This window comes from Crocuta crocuta, unplaced genomic scaffold (genome assembly GCF_008692635.1).
Source record: "Crocuta crocuta isolate KB4526 unplaced genomic scaffold, BGI_CrCroc_1.0 scaffold9, whole genome shotgun sequence".
Lineage (NCBI taxonomy): Eukaryota > Metazoa > Chordata > Mammalia > Carnivora > Hyaenidae > Crocuta > Crocuta crocuta.
Genome location: NW_027551567.1, coordinates 7031529 through 7051709, shown reverse-complemented (window position 1 = coordinate 7051709; position 20181 = coordinate 7031529). Strand labels below are relative to the sequence as shown.

Here is a 20181-nt window from a genome sequence, read left to right as displayed (position 1 = left end):
GGCCCCAAGGAGGTGGGGCCTCCTGCGCAGGGGGCCCAGTGGTGCGCAAGGTTGGGGGTGGAGGTCGCACCTGTGCGTTGAAGGCGCGCGGAGTAACCTCTTTGTTGGTGGAATGCAGGCTTCATGCCGTCTCATTCATCTGGTGGGTTCTTCTAGGATTGAGGAGACACGAATACCAGCTATAGTTAAGGTTCCATGTTGCGGGTGGAAAGGAAAGGAGCGCAGAAGTTTATTAGAGGAAGTCAGGTTAGTCATAAGGAAGTTGTTAACTGTTATCACCTTTGATTCTCAAGCCTTTTAAAGTTGCAGCATAACAACAGTTACTTGTTCAGTCTCTTCCATTCTTCTACCTTGAGGGGGGAGGGGGAGTGGCACACAACTATACTTCCTTAAAGCTGAAAGAGTTGTTTCTTGCACTATAATATATAGTTATATGGAGTTTGAGAAATATATCGTGATAATCTGATTTGGAGACTGTAGTTAAAGCAATGAAAACATCTTTTTGATAATTACAATAAAAGATAGGAACTGTTTGCCTGACAAATAAGCTTAGAATTGTTGAAAGTCAGAAATCTCTCAATTTTGATGTTGTTGGCTTTCTTCTACACGGAAGATCTAGTATGTTATCATGGATGGCATATGTTGACATTATATACTAAGAAATTCACTAATAACTGATTTAGTTGAGCTGACAGAAGTTATAAAAAGAGTAAAATTAAAACCACTTGTAGGACAAATGCTGTATTTTAGTGATCACTTTAAGCTGCTACTCCAAATGAAATCATTCCCCGTTAGTACCAAACAATAGTAAATCTCCAGGTGGGCCTAGTTTATTAGGAAACCAGATCTTGAAGGAAGAATTAAAAACATGGAAGTTAATACACAAGTCAGAAAATGTGACACCATAACCAGAATGTTAAAATATAAATTAACTATATACAGTTTAAAGAGTCTTATTTTGTAGTTAAAGTAGTGGAAAGAGCGATGGCCTAGGAATGAAAGATTTTGTTCAAGTCCTTTGTTCTCCTAAGGAGATGTGATCTCTCTAATCAATGTTGTTATCTGTTTAAGGGAATTTCATAAGATCAGAATTTTCCAAACTGATGTCTCCCCTTAAATACTGTTCTCAATCCATTAATAGCCTTACTGCCCCAAACAGTGTTCTATGACAAATGATTTAGGGGCACATTGGTTAAACCAGTTTTAACTTCTGATTTACTTTTAACTGTAGGATTTCTCAAAACCTTTAGTACTGTGCTTATATTTGTATAAAGTTTATCAAAGCATTTCTTAAACTTACCTGGCCAGTAAGCTTATTTTCTCATGGCCTACCTGTTAACATCAGGAATATAATTACATAGAATACCAGTTTGACAATTACTGTACAGATCTTCCTCAACTTATGATGGGGTTATGTCCCTATAAACCCATCATAAATGGAAAATACAATACTTCGAAAATGTAATTAATACATCTAACCTATGTTAAAAATGCTCAGTATACTAGAGGCGCCTGGGTGGCACAGTTGGTTAGGCGTCGGACTTTGGCTCAGGTCACAATCTCACAGTTCCTGGGTACGAGCCCCTACCAGGTTCTGTGCTGACAGCATCGGAGCTTGGACCTGCTTCAGATTCTGTGTCTCCCCCTCTCTCAGCCTTTCCCCTACTTTGTCTCTCTCAAAAATAAACGTTTAAAAATTTTTTAAAAAATACTCAGTATACTTACATTGGCCTACAGTTGGGCAAAATCATCTAACACAAAGCACATTTTATTATAAAAGTTTTGAATATTTCATGTAATTTATTGAATACTATGCTAAACGAAAAAGAATGTGTGGATAAAGAATGGTTGTGAGTATATCAGTGGTTTACCCTCATGATTCTGTGACTGACTGGGAGCTGCGGCTTGCTGCCACTGTGAAAAATTATAAATTGGACTCTCATAAGATGGGACCGCCTATACCTGAGCTGTGTCTTTTTTCAGTTCTAAAATTCCCTACATTATGCTTTTTATTTAGCTTTCAGTTTAAACTTTCTAGGGCATGAAGATCTAGTGGCAACTCATTGGTATAACAAAAGGCATATATTTTCCTTAGTAAAATATTATAGATGCACATAGGTTTCTATGTACTTTAATGCTTTAATTTATGGCAGAGGACTGTCTTTTATTTTTCTGTTCTCTTGATGCTTTTTTTTGAGTTATAATTGATGTTTTTATGGCTAAGTCATTGATTTTATTAGGAGTGGCTTTATAAACTTCCAACAAGATTTGTTGATAATGCCATTATTTTTACTGTGAATGAATTCCCTCTTTAGTCGTGAGTTCTTAAACTATGAAATGTAATAAGAGCCATTTGAAATGTACTTAATCATTAATAACTAAATAATTTTAAGAGCTTAGATCATTAGAAAGGGTTCAAGGCTAAAACATAAATTCTAAGATAGTCTTTTCTGAGTTGCTTACAAACAGGATCTAAGTGTTGAGTGCAGTTTTAAATTACTTCACTAAATTCTGTGAGGTGTCCCTAGCACACAGTGTGGATACTTTATTTGATACTTTGTTAGGAGTATTATTAATGTGCTCCTTTGTTTGAGGGAGTCAGGAGGTAAGCCTTAATTCAGGTAAATTTTCTTCCTGAAATTAAACAGTTGAGAAGTATGTAGCTGTGATTTTTGTTTAATGGCAGGGTATTTTGTTATTTTGTGGTTTGGTTTTGCCTGTGTGTGTTTTTTGGGTTGTTTTTTTCTTACAATTTTTTTAAGCAGTCTCTACACACAGTGTGAGGCTTGAACTCACAACCCTGCGAAGAGTCATAAGCTCTAACTACTGAGCCAGCCAGGTGCCCCATAGCTTACAGTTTTTATTGAAAATTTATGATATGAAAATAAGTACTTTTGATTCCCTTGTCTTTAAATGATTTCCTTTTTCTCCTTATTGTGTTTACCTATTTACCTCCCCCTCCCCAAGCTATTCCAAGCCTAAAACGTCAATAATTTTTTATTGTACAGGTCAAAGACAGTGTACCAAATTTAAGGGAAATTTTACATATAATGTGCATTCATTTTATGTGTATATTATATACACACCCAGGTAACCAGCAGCACAATTAGGATTTGGAATGTGCCACCACTTAGGCCTGTACTCTACTTTCTTCAGATGCGTGCTCTCCGTCTTGGCAGGTCTACATCATACTATGCTAGCTCCAGTGCCACCTTGTTGATGGATCTTTTTTTTGATTACCTCATTTTGAAGTAATTCTCTTCTGACTTTCCTGTTAGCATTTATCATTCTTGTCTGTCCTTAATGGCTAAACCAATGGTTTATAAACCAATGCTCATAGTAGGCACTTGTATTTATTTGTTGACCAAATGGATAAGTATAGTATTTCTCCAACAGTAGTCGTTCTTATATTCTCTGAACTTTGTCCATATCTGCATACTTCCTATATACTTATTTCCTTTGCATTTCTTTGTATGCATGTAGTTATTAACATAATTTTTAAAGAAAACTTGAAATAACCACCAAAAATAAAAAGTAGAGGGCACCTGAGTGGCTCAGTTGGTTAAGCATCTGACTTTGGCTCAGGTCATGATCTCCCAGTTGTGAGTTCAAGCCCCACATCAGGTTCTGTGCTGACAGAATGGAACCTGGAGCCCACTTCTAGTTCTGTGTCTCCCTCTCTCTCTGACCCTCCCCTGCTCACACTGTCTCTCTCTCTCCCAGAAATAAATTAAAACATTAAAAAATTTTTAATTAAAAAACATTAAAAATAAATAAATAAAAAGTAGCTGTCACTTTCCATAAACAGAAGTAGACATAAAGATGAAAATAATGAAAACAAAAGTGTTGTTAAACTCTAGAAACAATTTGCTGTCGAACACTCTAAGCCTGTTCTTTGTTTAAAAGAGAGATTAGCAAGAATTACAGAGGTGTTGATAACATTCTGCCATCAACCTGAGAACTTCCTGATGCAGTCACAGGAACTGCAAGATACTGAAGAGGAAATAAATTCCTCACTGATTCAGTGTCACTTAGCTTATTCCTTGGACCCCATATAAGCATCTCACATCTGATTGGTGGCCAAAATTTGAAGAGATACTGGATTAACCAGGGCCTGAATTCTTTAGAATTTCATCTGTGGAAGAACTGGGAAATAAAGCCTCAATTGCAATTTAAAAGGTGTTTTTCAAAAAAAGAATAAAAAAATTTTATGATCATTACTGAATTAGGGAAGTTTCTATTTTTCAAAAAATGTCTTTAATGTTACTAATATTATTTTATAAATAAAACATTCACTTTTTTATTATTAAGGTACTTTAGCTGTAAGATAAACCTTTGAATCTAAAGAAATCTAAATCTATAAATCAGTAAGAGACTTTTATATGAAAAGTGATGACTGTCGATTCAGGAGTGGTGAAATGTTGATAATATGTTTATTTGGTAATAGCTCCTATAAGCGTGGATGCGGTAATAAACTTAATATAATAGCTGCTTCACTTCTTCCNCCCTCCCCCCAGGGAAGTAATGAAAAATTCTCACAGAATTTAATGTGACCAGGCAGGAAAATAAATTCCCTACTCTTCTTCTGTAAAATACATCCTGTATTTCAACTTGCGGTGGTTATTTTTAGACTTATATCTGTATTATGAGCTCCATGTTTAAATTACCATTATTTTGTGTTCATGAACCAAAAGTTCAGATAAATACATCATTTAGTTTGGTGTTGCTGATATCCACAAACTAACTTATCTAAATGGTAACACTCAGTTTATCAGTATACACAGTAATTTGCTACTCAACCAGAGGTCACATTGCTGTTAATCTCAGGTTCTGGAATATAATCTCCATTTGGAATAAGAAAAGAACCCTTTGGATCAATAGTCTTTATTTCATAAGAGATTTCACCCAAGCAAGTAGTTTCTTTCCTCTGTCTCTACTATGAAATCAGCAGTATAGAAGCATTGCAGATAAACTCTTAGCTTTTGAAAGTAACACTGACTGTAATCAGAAAAACTATAAAAGCACAGCAGTCAGTCCTTTAAATTATACAGGTAAATAACCTTACATTTCCATTTGTTTTTGTTGTGCTGTATCAGCTACTCACAAACCTTTAAGATACGTGTTATGATCAGTCAGATTTTCCAAATAGCTAGAACTCTTGTTTATTACATACCATAAATGCCATCCCAGTCTGCTACAATACTTTGAGCTCATCTTCAGTGTGATGCACTTTGCATGGTGGCTTTTCATATATACTTATTTTAAAGTGTATATTTGATTTTAAAATTTACTGAACAATTTTTATCCTGAGAAAAAATAGAATGTAGTACTTGCTTTAAAGTATGTCTGTCATTTTGGAAGAAAAATAAATATTAAGTGACTTCCATTTTGTATACCAGCTATTCTATAAATGTTACCACCAGTTAATCAGGAGTACACCCTTAAGGCTGAGTGAAGGGTTCTAGCAACATGATTATTTTTTTGGTTTTATTTATTTTTGAGAGAGAGTTCACACACGTGCAAGCTGGGAGGGGCAGAAAGCGAGGTGACAGAGGATCTTAAGCAGGCTCTGTGCTGGCGGCAGAGAGCCCAATATGGGGCTTGAACTCACAAACCATGAGATCATGACCTGAGCTGAAGTCAAACACTTAACTGACTGAGCCACCCAGGTGCCCCCAACATGATTATTTTTATGGTACATTTTATTGGAAGGTGTCCCAAGCATACCTGATTCTAGTAATTTGAGGTTGCCTATTAGTTTGATGTGATATAACTACTGTTTTTAGTATGTCTTTTAAGTTATAGAGGTTGTGTTTTAAAAAGAAAATATTCAGTAGGTTGCCTTCTTGTTGATGGATTCCTTCACTTTACAAAAGGTTTTTATTCTGATGTAGTCCCAGTATTTATTGCTTTTTCTTTCCATCGATAGTAGAAATACATCTAGAAAAATGTTGCTGAGTCCAGTATCAAAGAAATTACTCCCTGTGTTCTCTTCTAAGATTTTTATGGTTTCAGGTCTCATATTTAGGTCTTTAGTCCATTTTATTTTTGTGCATGGTATTCAAAAGTGGTCCAGTTTCATTCTTTTACATATAGCTATTCCATTTTCCTAGCACCATTTGTTGAAGAAATCTATCCTCAATGTCTCTTCTTGCCTCTTTTGTTATAGATTAATTGATCATATAAACATAGGTTTATTTCTGGGCTCTCTGTTCTGTTTCATTGATCTATTTGTCTCTTTTTGTGCCAGTACTATACTGTTTTGATTACTGGAGTTTTGTAGTATATCTTGAAATTTAGAATTGTGATGCCTCCAGCTTTATATCCAGTAAGGGGTTAATATCCAAAATATATGAAGAATTATACAACTCAACGCCCAGAACCCCCCCCCAAACAAGCCAATGAAAAAATGGGTAGAGGTTCTGAATAGATTGTTGTTCAAAGAAGATACACAGATGGCCAATAGACACATGAAAAGATGCTCAACATCAGTAATCAGGGAAACACAAATCAAAATCACAATAAGATAATACCTTACACCTGTCAGAATGGCTGAAATTAAAAAGACAAGAAATAATCACTGTTGGTGAGGATGTGGAGAAAAAGGAACCCCTGTGTAATGTTGGTGGGAATGCAAATTGATATAACCACTGTGGAAATAGTTTAGAGCTCTCTCAAATAATAAAAAACGTAAATCCCATATGATTTAGTGATTACACTACTGGGTATTTACCAAAAAAATGAAAACACTAACTTGAAAAGATGTATGCACCCTGTGTTTATTGCAGCATTTTTTATGATAGCCAAGATAGGGAAGCAACCCAAGTGTCCACAGATAGATAATTGGATAAGGAAGATGTGGTGTATAATACACACACAATGGAAAATTATGTAGACTTTTCTTTTTGCAATAGCATGGATAGACCTAATGGGTATTATACTAAGTGAAATAAGTCACTTAGCATCATATGATTTCACTCATGTGGAATTGAAACAAATGAACAAACAAAAAACAGTGTCAGACCTACAGAGAACTGATGGTTGTAGGAGCGGTGCGGGTGGGAGAATGGGCAAAATAGGTGAAGGGGAGTAGAGATATAGGCTTCTAATTATGGCACACCATGAGGCATATAGTCAGTGATATTGTAGCAGTGTTGTATGATAACAGGTGGTGGCTACATTGGTGAGCACACCATAATGTGTAAATTCATCAAATCACCTGAAACTAATGTAACATTGTGTGTCAGCTGTACTCAAAAAAAAAAATTGTTTTGGGTTACCTGGGTGGCTCAGTAGGTTAGGCGACCTACTTCAGCTCAGGTCACATCTTGCAATCTGTGGGTTTAGACCCCGCATTGGGCTCTGTGCTGACAGTTCAAAGCCTGGAGCTTGCTTCAGATTCTGCATCTCCCAGTCTCTCTGTTCATTTCCTGCTCACACTCTGGCTCTCTCAGAAATAAACCAACATTAAAAATTTTTTTAATTGTTTGAAATAAAAAAGGAAAGTATTTTTTGAGAATAAACGTTCTAGTCCTCTATGGCTGCATGACAAATTATCCCAAAACGTAGTGACTTAAAACAATAAAGAGTTTCTTTCAGAAGGGATTTGAGGGAGCAGTTTGGCCATAAGGTTCTGACTTGAGTTTCATGAGGTTGCAGACAGATGTTGGCCTGAACTGCTGTCGTCTTTAGGTTTGATTGGAGTTGGAGAAACCCTTTCCAAAGTGATTCACTTGCACACTAGCAACTTGTTTCAGGCTGTTGAAGGGAGGTCTGAGTTTCTCCCTGGAGGGCTGCTTGAAGTGTCCTTATCACATTCATACAACAGTATGAATATCAGGAGTTGAGGATCATTGGAAGTCATCCTGGAAGCTAGCTACACATGAATGTATAAAGAATTACAACTCAGCAACAAAAAGATAGCCCAATTAAAAAATGGGCAAAGACTTAAATAGACATTTCTCCAGAGATTATATATAAATGGCCAAAGCATAGGAAAAGATTTTCAGCATCATTAATTAGAGAATGCAAGTCAAAGCTACCATGAGATACCACCTCACACCCATTTGAATGGCTACTATCAAAAAACTGAAACATGTTGGCAAGGATGTAAGAGAAATTAGAAGTTTTCTGCAGTGTTGGTGGAAATGTAAAATGGGCAATCCCTATCAAAATATCACCAGCATTCTTCACAGAGCACAAACAAACAATCCTAACATTTGTATGGAACCAGAAAAGACCCCAAATAGCTAATGCAATCCTGCAAAAGAGAACCAAAGCTGAAGGCATAACAATTCTGGACTTCAAGCTGTATTACAAAGTTCTAATCATCAAGACAGTATGGTACTGGCACAAAACCAGACACATAGACCAGTGGAATAGAGAATCCAGAAAGAGACCCACAAATATGTGAGTATTCAATGGAAAAAAGACAGTCTCTTTAGCAAATGGTGCTGAGAGAAGTGGACAGCAACATTCAGAAGAATGAACCTTGGCCATTGTCTTACACCATACACAAAAATAAACTCAAAATGGATCAAGACCGAAATGTAAAACAGTCATCAAGATCCTAGAGGAGAAAACAGACAACCTCTCTGACCTTGCTGGCATCAACTTCTTACTTAACATGTTTCTGTAGACAAGAGAAATAAAATCAAAAATGAATTATTGGGGCTTTATCAAGATAAAAAGCTTCTGCACAGTAAAAGAAACAGCAATACTAAAAGGCAACTGACAGAATGAGAGAAGATATTTGCAAGTGATGTTTAAGGTAAAGGATTAGTATCCAAAAATGTATGAAGAACTTAACAAACTCAACACCCAAAAAATAAATAATCCATTGAGGAAATTGGCAAAAGACGTGAATAGACACTTTCCAAAGAAGACATCCAGATGGCTAATAGACACATGGAAAAATGCTCAACATCATTCATCATCAGGGAAATACAAATCAAAACTACAATGAGATACCACCTCACACCAATGAGAATGACTAAAATTAACAACTCAGGCAACAACAGATGTTTGGTGAGGATGCTGAGAAAGAGGAATCCTTTTGCACTGCTGATGGGAATACAAACTGGTGCAGCCACTCTGGAGAACAGTATGGAGGCTCCTCAAAAAATTAAAAATAGAATTACCCTTCTGCTCACCAATTGCACTACTAGGTATTTTATCCACAGGATACAGAAGTACTGATTCAAAGGGGCACATGCACACCAGCATTTACGGCAGCACTAGTGACAATAGCCAAAGTATGGAAAGAGCCCAAATGTCCATCGACTAAAGAATGGATAAAGATATAGTGTGTGTGTGTTTGTGCACATGCGTGCATGTGCTGGAATATTACTCAGCAATCAAAAAGAATGAAATCTTGCCATTTGCAAAACGTGGATGGAACTAGAGTGTTTTATGCTAAGCAAAGTAAGAGAGACAAATATCACATGATTTCACTTATGTGGAATTTAAAAAACAAAACAGATGAACATAAGGAAAGGGAGGCAAAAGTAGTATAAAAACAGAGAGGGAAACAAACCATAAGAGACTCAAAAACAGAACATACTGAGGATTGCTGGTAGGGTGTTGGGTGGGAGCATGGGCTAGATGGGCAAAGGGGCATTAAGGGGGACGCTTGTTGGGATGAGTGCTGAGTGTTGTATGTAAGTGATGAATCACTAAATTCTATTCATGAAATAATTATTACACTATATGTTAACTAATTTGGGTTTAAGTTTAAAAATAAAATACAGTGATTTTGAAGGAAAAAATGTAAAGTGGTACAGCTACATTGGAAAACAGTATGGTGGTTCCTCTTAAAAACAACTATCATATGGTCCAGCATTCCCACTTCTGAGTATGTATTCAAAAGAATTGAAAACAGGATCCTGAGGGGGCGCCTGGGTGGCTCAGTTGGTTGAGTTGACCTCCGCTCAGGTCATGATCTCATAGTTCATGAGTTCGAGCCCCACTTCGGGCTCTCTGCTGACAGCTCAGAGCCTGAAGCCTGCTTTGGATTCTGGGTCTCCCTCTCTCACTTTGCCCCTCCCCTGCTTGCGCTCGCGCGCTCTCTCTCTCTCTCTCTCAAAAAATAAATAAAAACATTGAAAAAAAAGTTTAAAAAAAAATAAAACAGGATCCTGAAGAGGTATTTACACACTCAAGCTCATAGCAGCACTACTCACAATAGCCTAGATGTAGAAACAATGTAAATGTCTCTGAACAGGTGAATAGATAAATAATACACCTGCAATAGAATACTATATAACCTTAAAAAGGAAGGAAATCCTCTCACATGCTACAACATGGATAAACAAGGACAGTGTGTTAGGTGAAATAAACCAGTCACAAAAAAGGCAAATACTTTATGGTTCCACTTACATGAAATATCTGAAGTAGTCAAATTAGAAGTAGAAAGTAAAATGGTGGTTGCCAGGAGCTGGGGAGGAGGGAAAAGAGGAATTGATTTTTAATGTGTATAAAGTTTCAGTTTTGCAAAATGAAAATATTCTGGAAGTAAATTGCACAATGTGAATACACTTAACGCTACTGAACTATACACTTAAAAATGGTTAATTTTATGTGTGTTTACCGCAGTTGAAAAAAGATAAATGACATTAAACTTTTAGAAACATGAAGTATATATGCATCTTAAAATGCTAGGAGTTCCTGGGTGGTCAGTCATTTAAGCATCCAGCTCTTGATTTTGGCTTAGGTCATGATCTTAGGGTTTGTAAGGTTAAGACTTGTGCCGTCAGTGCAGAGTCTACTTGGGATTCTCTCTCTACCTCTTTCTCTACCCCTTCCCTGCTCATGCACACTCTCTCAAAGTAGTTAAAATAGATATTAAAAACAATGCTATCCTGTAATGAAAACCATGTTTCTAAATATTGAAAGAGGGCCTGATTAAAGAGTGAGCCAAAAAGGATTGAATCAGAAGATGTACTCACTCAGTTGGTAGAGTATGCAACTGTTGATTTTGGGATTGTAAGTTCAAGCCCCACCTTAGGCATAGAGCTTACTGTAAAAAAAAAGGAGGAGGAGGAGGAGGAGAGAGGGAGGGAGAGGGGGGAGGGGGAGGGGAAGGAGAAGAAAAAGAAATCGTACAGTCATAGCATTTTGAATATAGTTTGATAGGAAAATTTTAAGTAATGAAAGGGAGAATGGGGCATACCAAAAAAGAAAGCATATATAAAGGCACTGAGGTGGGAGGCAGTAAGCCTTGTACAGTTGGCTATTGTTAAAAAATATATATATGTATTGATGCTTGTTAAAGATGGTAAGGCCAACTTTATTAAGGATCATCATGATAGATGTAGGGACCACTGCAATGGGATTTTACAGTGGAGGAGAGAGATTGGCCTCTCCTCTGAATATAATATGGGCAAGTCTTGGCTTGTAACCTCCTCAGAACCAGTGTCTAAAATCTGAAACCCAACCCTGTCTATGGAGGGAAAGGAGAGACAGAACAAAGAGGGCAACCATTCCAGATTTTTAAGTGGCAAGTTTAATAAGTGAGGGAATTTACATATAGGGCTTGTCTTGTGTGGCCTTAAAACAAGTAGATCTCGGGGCACCTGGGTGGCTCAGTCGTCTAAGNGTATAGAGGCCTTAACTGGGTTCAATCATGTACCCAGTTCAGGTAGCCCCCACACCATATTTCTGTCTCAAGGCTGTATGCTTAGATCAGCTTCTGGAAGCAGGAAAGGCACACAGAAGACACATCCTAATGACAGGCGAGGAAGTGGGGAGCCTCCAATTGCCTGAGTTCAGCTTATAGGTCAACTGGCAGTCACACCTTAATGGTTCCTCCCAACAGCCAGTGGACCTTTATAGCCAAGGGCCAGGATAGGAATCAGAGTATGGACAATTACTCTAAAAGGAAACATCAGGGGTAAAGGGAGATTTTGACTAAATAGACCTAACAGAATTCTTGCTGAAGATAGGCTGGGGTGTCCAGATAATGGAGGATGAGGAGCCTGATAAGATCTTGAGGGTGGTCAGATACTGAAGGTGGAAAATTCTGGTTAGGCTGACATCACAAGTTTCTTGCTAAAATTACATTTTACAGGTGCACAGGTGGGCCTGGGAGAAGGTTCGGAAGTTTTACTAAAGTTTGGTCAAGTAAAGAAATTTTGTCAAATTTTGCTTAGGAAAGAAATATGGATTATAAGATTGAATGGGTGCAGTTTATGAAAATACTGAGTCATAAAATTAATAAAAGTTTGTTTCATTTCTAAGTAATGTTACAATTTCGGCAATGATAAGAGTACTTTTTAGGTGTTACAAGTAAATACTGGGCTCAAGTGCTTTTTGTTGATCTGAAGTTTACTTTCAGAGCTTCCGGCAGGGAGTAATATATACAGTTTTTTTGCTGTGTAAAATTAATTAGTTCTTAGAAAGCTGAAAATAGTGAAAAATAGAAGGCTCTTGTAATAGTCCAGGCAGAAACTGTTCAGGAGCTATGGTTAAAAGACTATTTTGAAAGATAGTGCCTACCACAGTCAACTTCAGGGGTGGGGGGTGGGGGTGGAGAATTTATAGATAGATTTGATATAAGAATAGGAAATAAGGCCAAAGTGCAAGCTTGTGTGATTGGGAAGATGATAGTGCTGGTTACTTCAGTAATGAAGTAAAAACAAAAAGAGAATAATGATAGCAGTGCTTGACAGATTATATTTCTTGGACTGATATCCTAAAAAAATTCAAGAGCAAAGTATGAAACAAGGTGAGGAGAGGTATAATAACAATGATAACAGTTGAGAGTTTATCAGCGTTTTGGAGGACACCCAGTCTTTGTAAAGAGACTCTGAATAAAAGGTTTTACAATAAGCAACACTGTATTTTGGTTCTGATTCTGTTAGGTACTTCAGAATCTACCAAAATATCTACAGTTAATCTCTCTCTTGCCAAGTAACACCTCGGCAAGGTTCTTTTGTTCTTTCATGATACTAATACTGTTCTATTTTCATGTCAACCTTAAAACATGACATGAAATGAACATTGGAAGCAGAGGCAGGACTGCTACAGGTAGTTCCCCCATTTTTCTCTGCGAAGCATCTTGATCTCTTCAAAATTAATTGTAGTCACTTTCCTTTGCCCATCAAGGGATTTAACCCTTGCAGTGCTACTTACTGTCCACCATTCGTATAGCTTTGACTAAACTGATGTGCACAGATGCATGCGTGGTTTGTGTCCAGTGTGAATCCTTTTTTGATATTCCTGTATGTAAAATTACTCAGCTAAAATGTTGGGTTTTTCCTGCTCATGTAGTATTTTGATCCTATTCTTTAGATGCATAGGCATGGTTGAATTTGCATCTTTGTGTGTGTTTTCCTCATAATTTTTTTAGAACACTTTTAATAAAATTTATGAAAAAAAACACTGCATGGGACTTTTTATTTTGTTGGGAAAAAGTTACATCTTTTTCACAGGCTATAACATTTGTTTACAGATATTCAGTTAAATTTAAACACACTGGGACAAACGGAAGTACAGAACAACTTGGAGTATTCAGTGTTCAGCTTTGGTCCTTGTCCTTAATCCAGTGTCTAGAAGGAACAACAGAAATGTATGTACTTACATTATTATGGTGTTTTTAAATGTTTATATATTTTGAGAGAGAACACGCAAAGTCGGAGAAGAAGCAGAGAGAGGGAAGAGAGAGAATTCCAAACAGGTTCCACACCATCAGCACAGAGACCCATGTAGGGCTTGATCCCACAAACCATGAGATCATTACCTGAGCCGAAATCAGGAGTCAGATGCTTAACCAACTGAGCCACCCAAGCACCGCTATTATGATGTTGTAAGAAAATAAGTGGAAAAGGAAAAGAAAGAACAGAGTCTAAAAACTGGATAGTTGAAGAGTCAAACAGGTTCTTGAAAAACTGGGTAAGGGAAGAGAGGTAGGATAGGTCAGGCAGAAGAATTAAGAGTTGTGGGGAAAAGTTCAAAAAAATAACAGTTATGAACCAGGCCTAGTGGTCAGCCTGCCAGAGTTCTTCCCACTTCCTCCTCTTAACTCTGTGTGAAATATCAAACACCAGAATGTTCATATGTACATGGCTGTGTGAGCAAACCTGCCTCATGGATTTGTTGTGAAGATTACATGAGATAATTTTTGTAAAAGGACTTAGCATGGTGCCTGGCACATAGTGATTACAAAGTCAGTGTGAGCGGCTGTTAGCAATCATCATCAACTTGAATAATGTATGGGCAGTGTTTATTTGGCTGCTGTACTATGGGGCAGGATGTTATCTTTAACTCAAGGGCATATGTTTAGCTTCATTATTATAACTACTAACTATTTGATGCTTATGAAAGAATCTTAGCTACCTATTAACTGATTATTTTAGGTTGTAATATGTGCTCACACTGTTCTATTTTCTAAATTACTTTTCTTCATGCTGTTTATATGTCAAAAAAATCAGGTTAAGCTAGAAGGAATCTTATTTTTATAGATTCAGACTATTTCTAATGGATAATTTTTAATATGTTGATTAATTTTACTCTTTTTTCCAAGTAAATAAAATTTGCTGTTTGTCATCTTGCTAGATTATGAGATTTTTGATTTTTTGTGTCTTAGGTTTTATTTTTATGATTTTCATTGAGATCAAAAGTGAAAATATAAATATATACCTAAAGTACAGTAAAAGTGTCAGAATTTTCTCAAACTAGAGATTTGCATCTAATTAGTTTTAAAAGATTTGACCTCTGGGAGTATCATATTTAATAGATTTCCTTTCACAACGGCTAGAGTGACATCCTCCACATTTAAGTAGTTATGCTAAATAAGGATGCTAAAACTGAGCTAATTTTTTTAACTGTAACTAGATCACATTTTTATAGGTGTTTTTAGGAGAATTGTTCAGTTTTTTAAAGTACTATTAAGTACTTCAGTATGACCATATGAATATAGTCTGTTTGAAGGGAGTGAGGTCAAGTGTGACTATACTGGTTAAAAAATAGAACTGTAGTTTTGCTCTTTTCTTCAAAGTTCTCAGAAAAAAAAAAGCAAAATGGTTTGTGAGCAGTATTCACATTTATAGATTCATTTATTCAAAACATGTTTGAGGGCCTACTGTGTATCAGACACTTTTATGGGGCTGCTGATACAAGAATGAACAAGCCCACAGGCAGAGAAGGACAAATATCATATGTTTGCACGTATAGGAGGATTAGGAGGAACTTAACTGAGGACCATGGGGGAGGAGAAGGGGGGAAATGGTGGGGGAAAGGGAGAGAGGCAAACCATGAGAGAGACTTGAATGCTGAGAAACAAACTGAGGACTGATGGATGTAGGGGGGAGGGGGGAGATGGGCATGGAGGAGGGCATTTGTGGGGATGAGCACTGGGTGTTATATGGAAACCAACTTGACAATAAACTATTTGTAAGAAAAAAAATAAAAAATAAAAAGAGAGAGAGAGAAAAAAAGAATGAACAAGCCCAATAAGGCTTCTGACTTCATGGCATTTGCATTCCATTAAGGGAATGTAGATAAGAAACAAGCAGATAATAGGAAATTTCAGATGGAAACAGTGCTGGGAAGGAAATAATATATTTTAGAATAGATGTTCAAATTGTGGGCTTGGCGTAGGCCACTTGTGATCAACTGTTCAGAAAAGGCTTTTCTGAGGGTTTGATATTGTAGGATCGGAAGGAATTTGCCACAGAGTTGACCTTTGAGCCTTTGGATACAAAGAATAGCAGATTCAAAACGCCCTATAGTGCAAAAAATGTGGTGTATTTAATGTAGATATTCTCATAATGACTTGATATGATTTTAAAAGATCTATAGCTTCTCTGTGAAGGAGAGATTATAAGGGCTTAAGAGTAGAAGCAGGATTCAGTAGTGTAGTGGAGTAGACTTTAACCAGAATAATAGAAAAGGAAAAGTGGTGGTTTATACATTTAGGATATGTTTGTTAACAAATGCTTTTGAAACTATAGGACTAGAGGAGATAACTCGAGAGAAGAGATGAGAGTTCCTGACTGAGCCTTGAAGTACTTCAACATTTACAAAATAATAATAAAATAAAATTTGAATAGGGGCAGGGTGGCTCAGTTGGTTAAGTGTCCAACTTCGGCTTCTGTTTTGGTCTCAGGGTTTGTGGATTCAAGCCCTGCTTCCAGCTCTGTGCTGACAGCGTGGAGCCCAGAGCCTGCTGCCAATTCTGCGTCCCCCATCTCTCTGCTTCTTCCCCACTCACGCTCTGTCTCTCCCTCAAAAATAAACATTAAAAAATTAAAAATAAAATTTGAATAGAGGAGAGGAGCTGACAGAGACTGAAGAAGACTGGTTAGAGAAGTCAGAACATACTTTGAAAATGAAGAGTCCTGATTGCCAAAACCAAGTGTTAAATACTGTAGGGAAATTAAGATGAGGGGCAGGAGAAATGACTATTGGTTTTGCCTAAAACACTTTACTGGTGATTCTTATATGGGTGGTTTCTTTGGAGATCAGTGTCAAAAGGCATTTTTTATAGGCCAGAGAGTGAAGAGATAAGGAATGAAATAATAAGTATAGAAAAATCTTGCAGAAAGTTTTATAATGAGAGAGGACAGAGAAATGGGTCGATAGCCAAAAAGTCTATCAGTCAAGAGGAAGCTATGATTTTAGTTTCTCACTATGGGAGATTCCCGGGCTCTGTCTATAGGCTGATGGAGATGATTCTGCACAGGAAGAGAAACTGGTGCTGAAGAAGTGTAAATCAATAAAGCATTTAAGAGAAATTCTTGAGAGGTAACAGGAGACGGAATCTAGAGCAAAAGAGTAGGTCTTTAATGGAAGAGGGTCCCTTGTTCCTCAGAACAGAAGGGAAAGTAGAGAATATGGATATAAGTAGAGATAGGTTTGCAGATTTATTGAACGGAATATAAGCATTCCTTTTACTTCTGTTTTCTTAGTTGAATTGAAAGTTTGGTCTTTAGCAACAGTGGAGAGACATGGTATTAGGAGGCAGCCAGACATGCAGAGAGAAGCTAAAGATATGTTGATCACATATTTGGAGTTTTGTAGAGTGTATACCATTTGAAGTTTTGAGATCAGATGAGGGGGCATACAGAACATTAGGGTTCTTGTGGGTACCTAAACTGATTCATGAAATACCTGGTAGGAGTTTCTTCCTTCCATATTGTTAGCCCTCCCAGGAAGTTTCCAGAACTTCTGGAATAACTAGCTTTTTGAGTTGATTAAATAAATTATTCGCTAAAGAATATTAGTGTATCAATATTGAAACACAGAACTTTTAACCAAAATGAAATAGATTTGTTAATAACTGTTTCACTCATTAGATGGTAATAGTTACCAAATGATAATTTTTCATTTAGTCAAAAACAGTTTGGAAAGAGCAATCTTTTTTCATTCATAATCAACAAGTAGAGTTTTCCCCTCTGGATTACATGGCACTTTCAATAATGTATTCATTTACATACTTGGAATGTGAAAAAACTCTTGGACAGTCCCCAGATATATCTGTAGAATTGGCTAATACTGAATAATTCTTTGTGTCTTCAATCCTCCCCCAGCTTTTCATGGCAAAGGAAAGAAGGAAGCCAGGAACTTTGCTAGTAATAAGCAAATTAGACAAAGTATCCTTGTGTGGTTATTTTGTGAAGTTAGGTCTACTCACCTTTTATAACAATTTAAACAAAATTTTTTAAGATTCAAATTTTTTAAAGATTTTTTAAGATTCAGTCTGTTGGAATTTTTTGTTTCTTGAATTTTGCCTTATCACTCTGTGAAGTGTGAAAACATAAATATACTCCCCTGATAATTTTCATAGGCCTTAATTTGCCTACAGAAATCTACAGACTTTTTTTATAAGCAGCTGCTTTGTTTCATTTTTATGTTTGCGACAAAAACACTGTACTAAATCATGCTTTATGACAATTCAGGTCATTTAAATGAGTTATAAGTTTGAAAGAACAGCTGAATTGTCAAGTGATATGATTTTAAGTCAAAAATCTACTTATTAACAGCTCTTGAAAGAAAAATAAATTTTTTATTACAGATAATTTTATTTTTTCAGTATTATATTATTTACAGGGATATAATATATTGATTCAGCAATTCCATGTGGAAAGAAAAATTATAAATGCCATTCTGCTTTACCTGTATTACTTTAAGAACAAACAAACCACAATTTTTGTTTTTATTTAGTGATTTTTACTTTTTCAAGTTTCCTGCTTATACTAAATAGTTTTTGTACTACCAGCAATAAATTTTTGGGCTTTGTTTTTTTTGTTTCTTTTGTTTTAATTTCAAACAAAAAGCCTCATTTGATAGAGGTGGTGGAATTGGTAGGTTTCTTGTTTAGAGTGATATAAATGTTCTGTATGTTAACTCTGGTGAGGAATCTTCATTGTGGTGATGGTTTTATGGATGTATACATTAGTCAGAACTCAGTATATTAAATATGTGCAATTCGATAAAAATAGTAAAAAAATTCGACACATTTGGCAATGACACATTTTTTAAATAGCTTATTGTCAACTTGGTTTCCATATAACACCCAGTGCCCATCCCAACAAGTGCCTTCCCACATGCCCATCACCTCCCTTCCCCTCTNGTTTTATTGATTGTTTCCTTTGCCGTGCAGAAGATTTTTATCTTGATAAGGTCCCAATAGTTCTTGATTCCTTTGCCTTTGGGGATGTGTCAAGAAATAAATTGCTGTGGTGGAGGTCAAGGAGGTTGTTACCTGCTTTTTCCTCTAGGGTTTTGATGATCTCCTGTCTCACATTCAGGTCCTTTATTAATTTTGAGTTTATTTTTGTGTATGGTGTGAGAAAATGATCTAGTTTCATTCTTCTGCATGTTGCTGAATGACACATTTTTTTTAAAGTATTTATTTTTGAGAGAGTATGAGCAGGGGAGATGTAGGGAAAGAGGGAGACAGAGGATCCAAAGCGGGCTCCCTGCTCATAGCTGAGTTTGAAGCCAAAACCTCGAATCGTGACATAGCTGAAATCAAGAGTCCGATGCTTAACCAACTGATCCACCCAGGCACCCTGGCAATGACAGATTTTAATTTGCATTCATGAGACAACTGGATATAATTTAGTGAGAGTCTTCCATTTTCCATTTTACTACCAGTAAGTTCAGAGCCATATCTGACTCTTAATTACAATTTAGTTGTCTTTACAATTAGCATACTTGCTTTCCAGTACTTGTTTATTTTTATTGGTAATACTGGTGGCAGTAAGTTTTTAGAGCATTTTCTATGTGCCAGGCACTCTGATAGATTGAATATGTTCTTTATTTGATCTTGGCAACCATTGTGTTACGTATTATCATCTTGGTTTATAAATGAGGAAATTGAAGTTTGGGATCTTGCCCAGGGTCATACAGGTAAGTGTTAACTAGGATTTGGATTCCCAGCTGTCTTGACTTCAATTCCTGTGCTTGGAGACCCTGTCCCCTATTACCTTTTTGTGGGCTGGGGGGTTCTACAAAACACTGTTTTGTTATTGAATATGCCAACTGCAATTACATTTCTGAAGAAGAGGCAGTGTGTAAAGTTTCCTTGATCCAATATGAGAAATGATGTATTTACAGTATGATCTAAGCCATTGGTGTCCTAAGTGTGATTTGTGAGCTATTCACACATTCTTTGTTAAGGAAACTTGAGATAAGCACAGAGGAAAGTAAGCATTTAGACATTTTTATAGCATTTTGATACTCCTACAACTGTGTACATGATTTATTATATCAATCAGCAATGGATTGGAGAAAACTGGTTCTTCACCACACTTTGAAAAGTACTGATCTAAACCACTTTCAAAGAAAATGGAAAAAAATACTTGAGAGCTAGAATTTGCATTTATTATATATTGGATGAAAAATTCAAAAGTTATACATCCCTAGACTTCTGATATGTCATAAGTAATTTTATTTTCATTAAATATCATTGAGGAGGCATAACCTAATTTCTAGTCCCAGGATCTGGCCGTCTTTTCACACACAAAATACCATAGCTCTCTGCTGATGAAACTTACAAAATGTTCTCTCTCATTTCTCAGCCGCTCGCATAAGATTTTGCTTTTCATGTTCTACCTATTGTTATATGTGTCTATACTGTATGAACTCTGTAGTTATATTTAAATATTTAGACAATTTTTAGCTAAATATAAAAGCAAAAATCAAATTTCTTCCGTGACTGAGCTTTCTTTATCTGCA

At 36.4% G+C, this 20181-nt stretch overlaps 1 protein-coding gene across 3 annotated transcripts in view; it reads left to right on the top strand.

Moving 5' to 3' along the window:
- The window catches only part of DOP1A (DOP1 leucine zipper like protein A), a 101059-nt gene that overhangs the window by 242 nt on the left and 80636 nt on the right, over positions 1 to 20181 (top strand). The window lies entirely within an intron of this gene.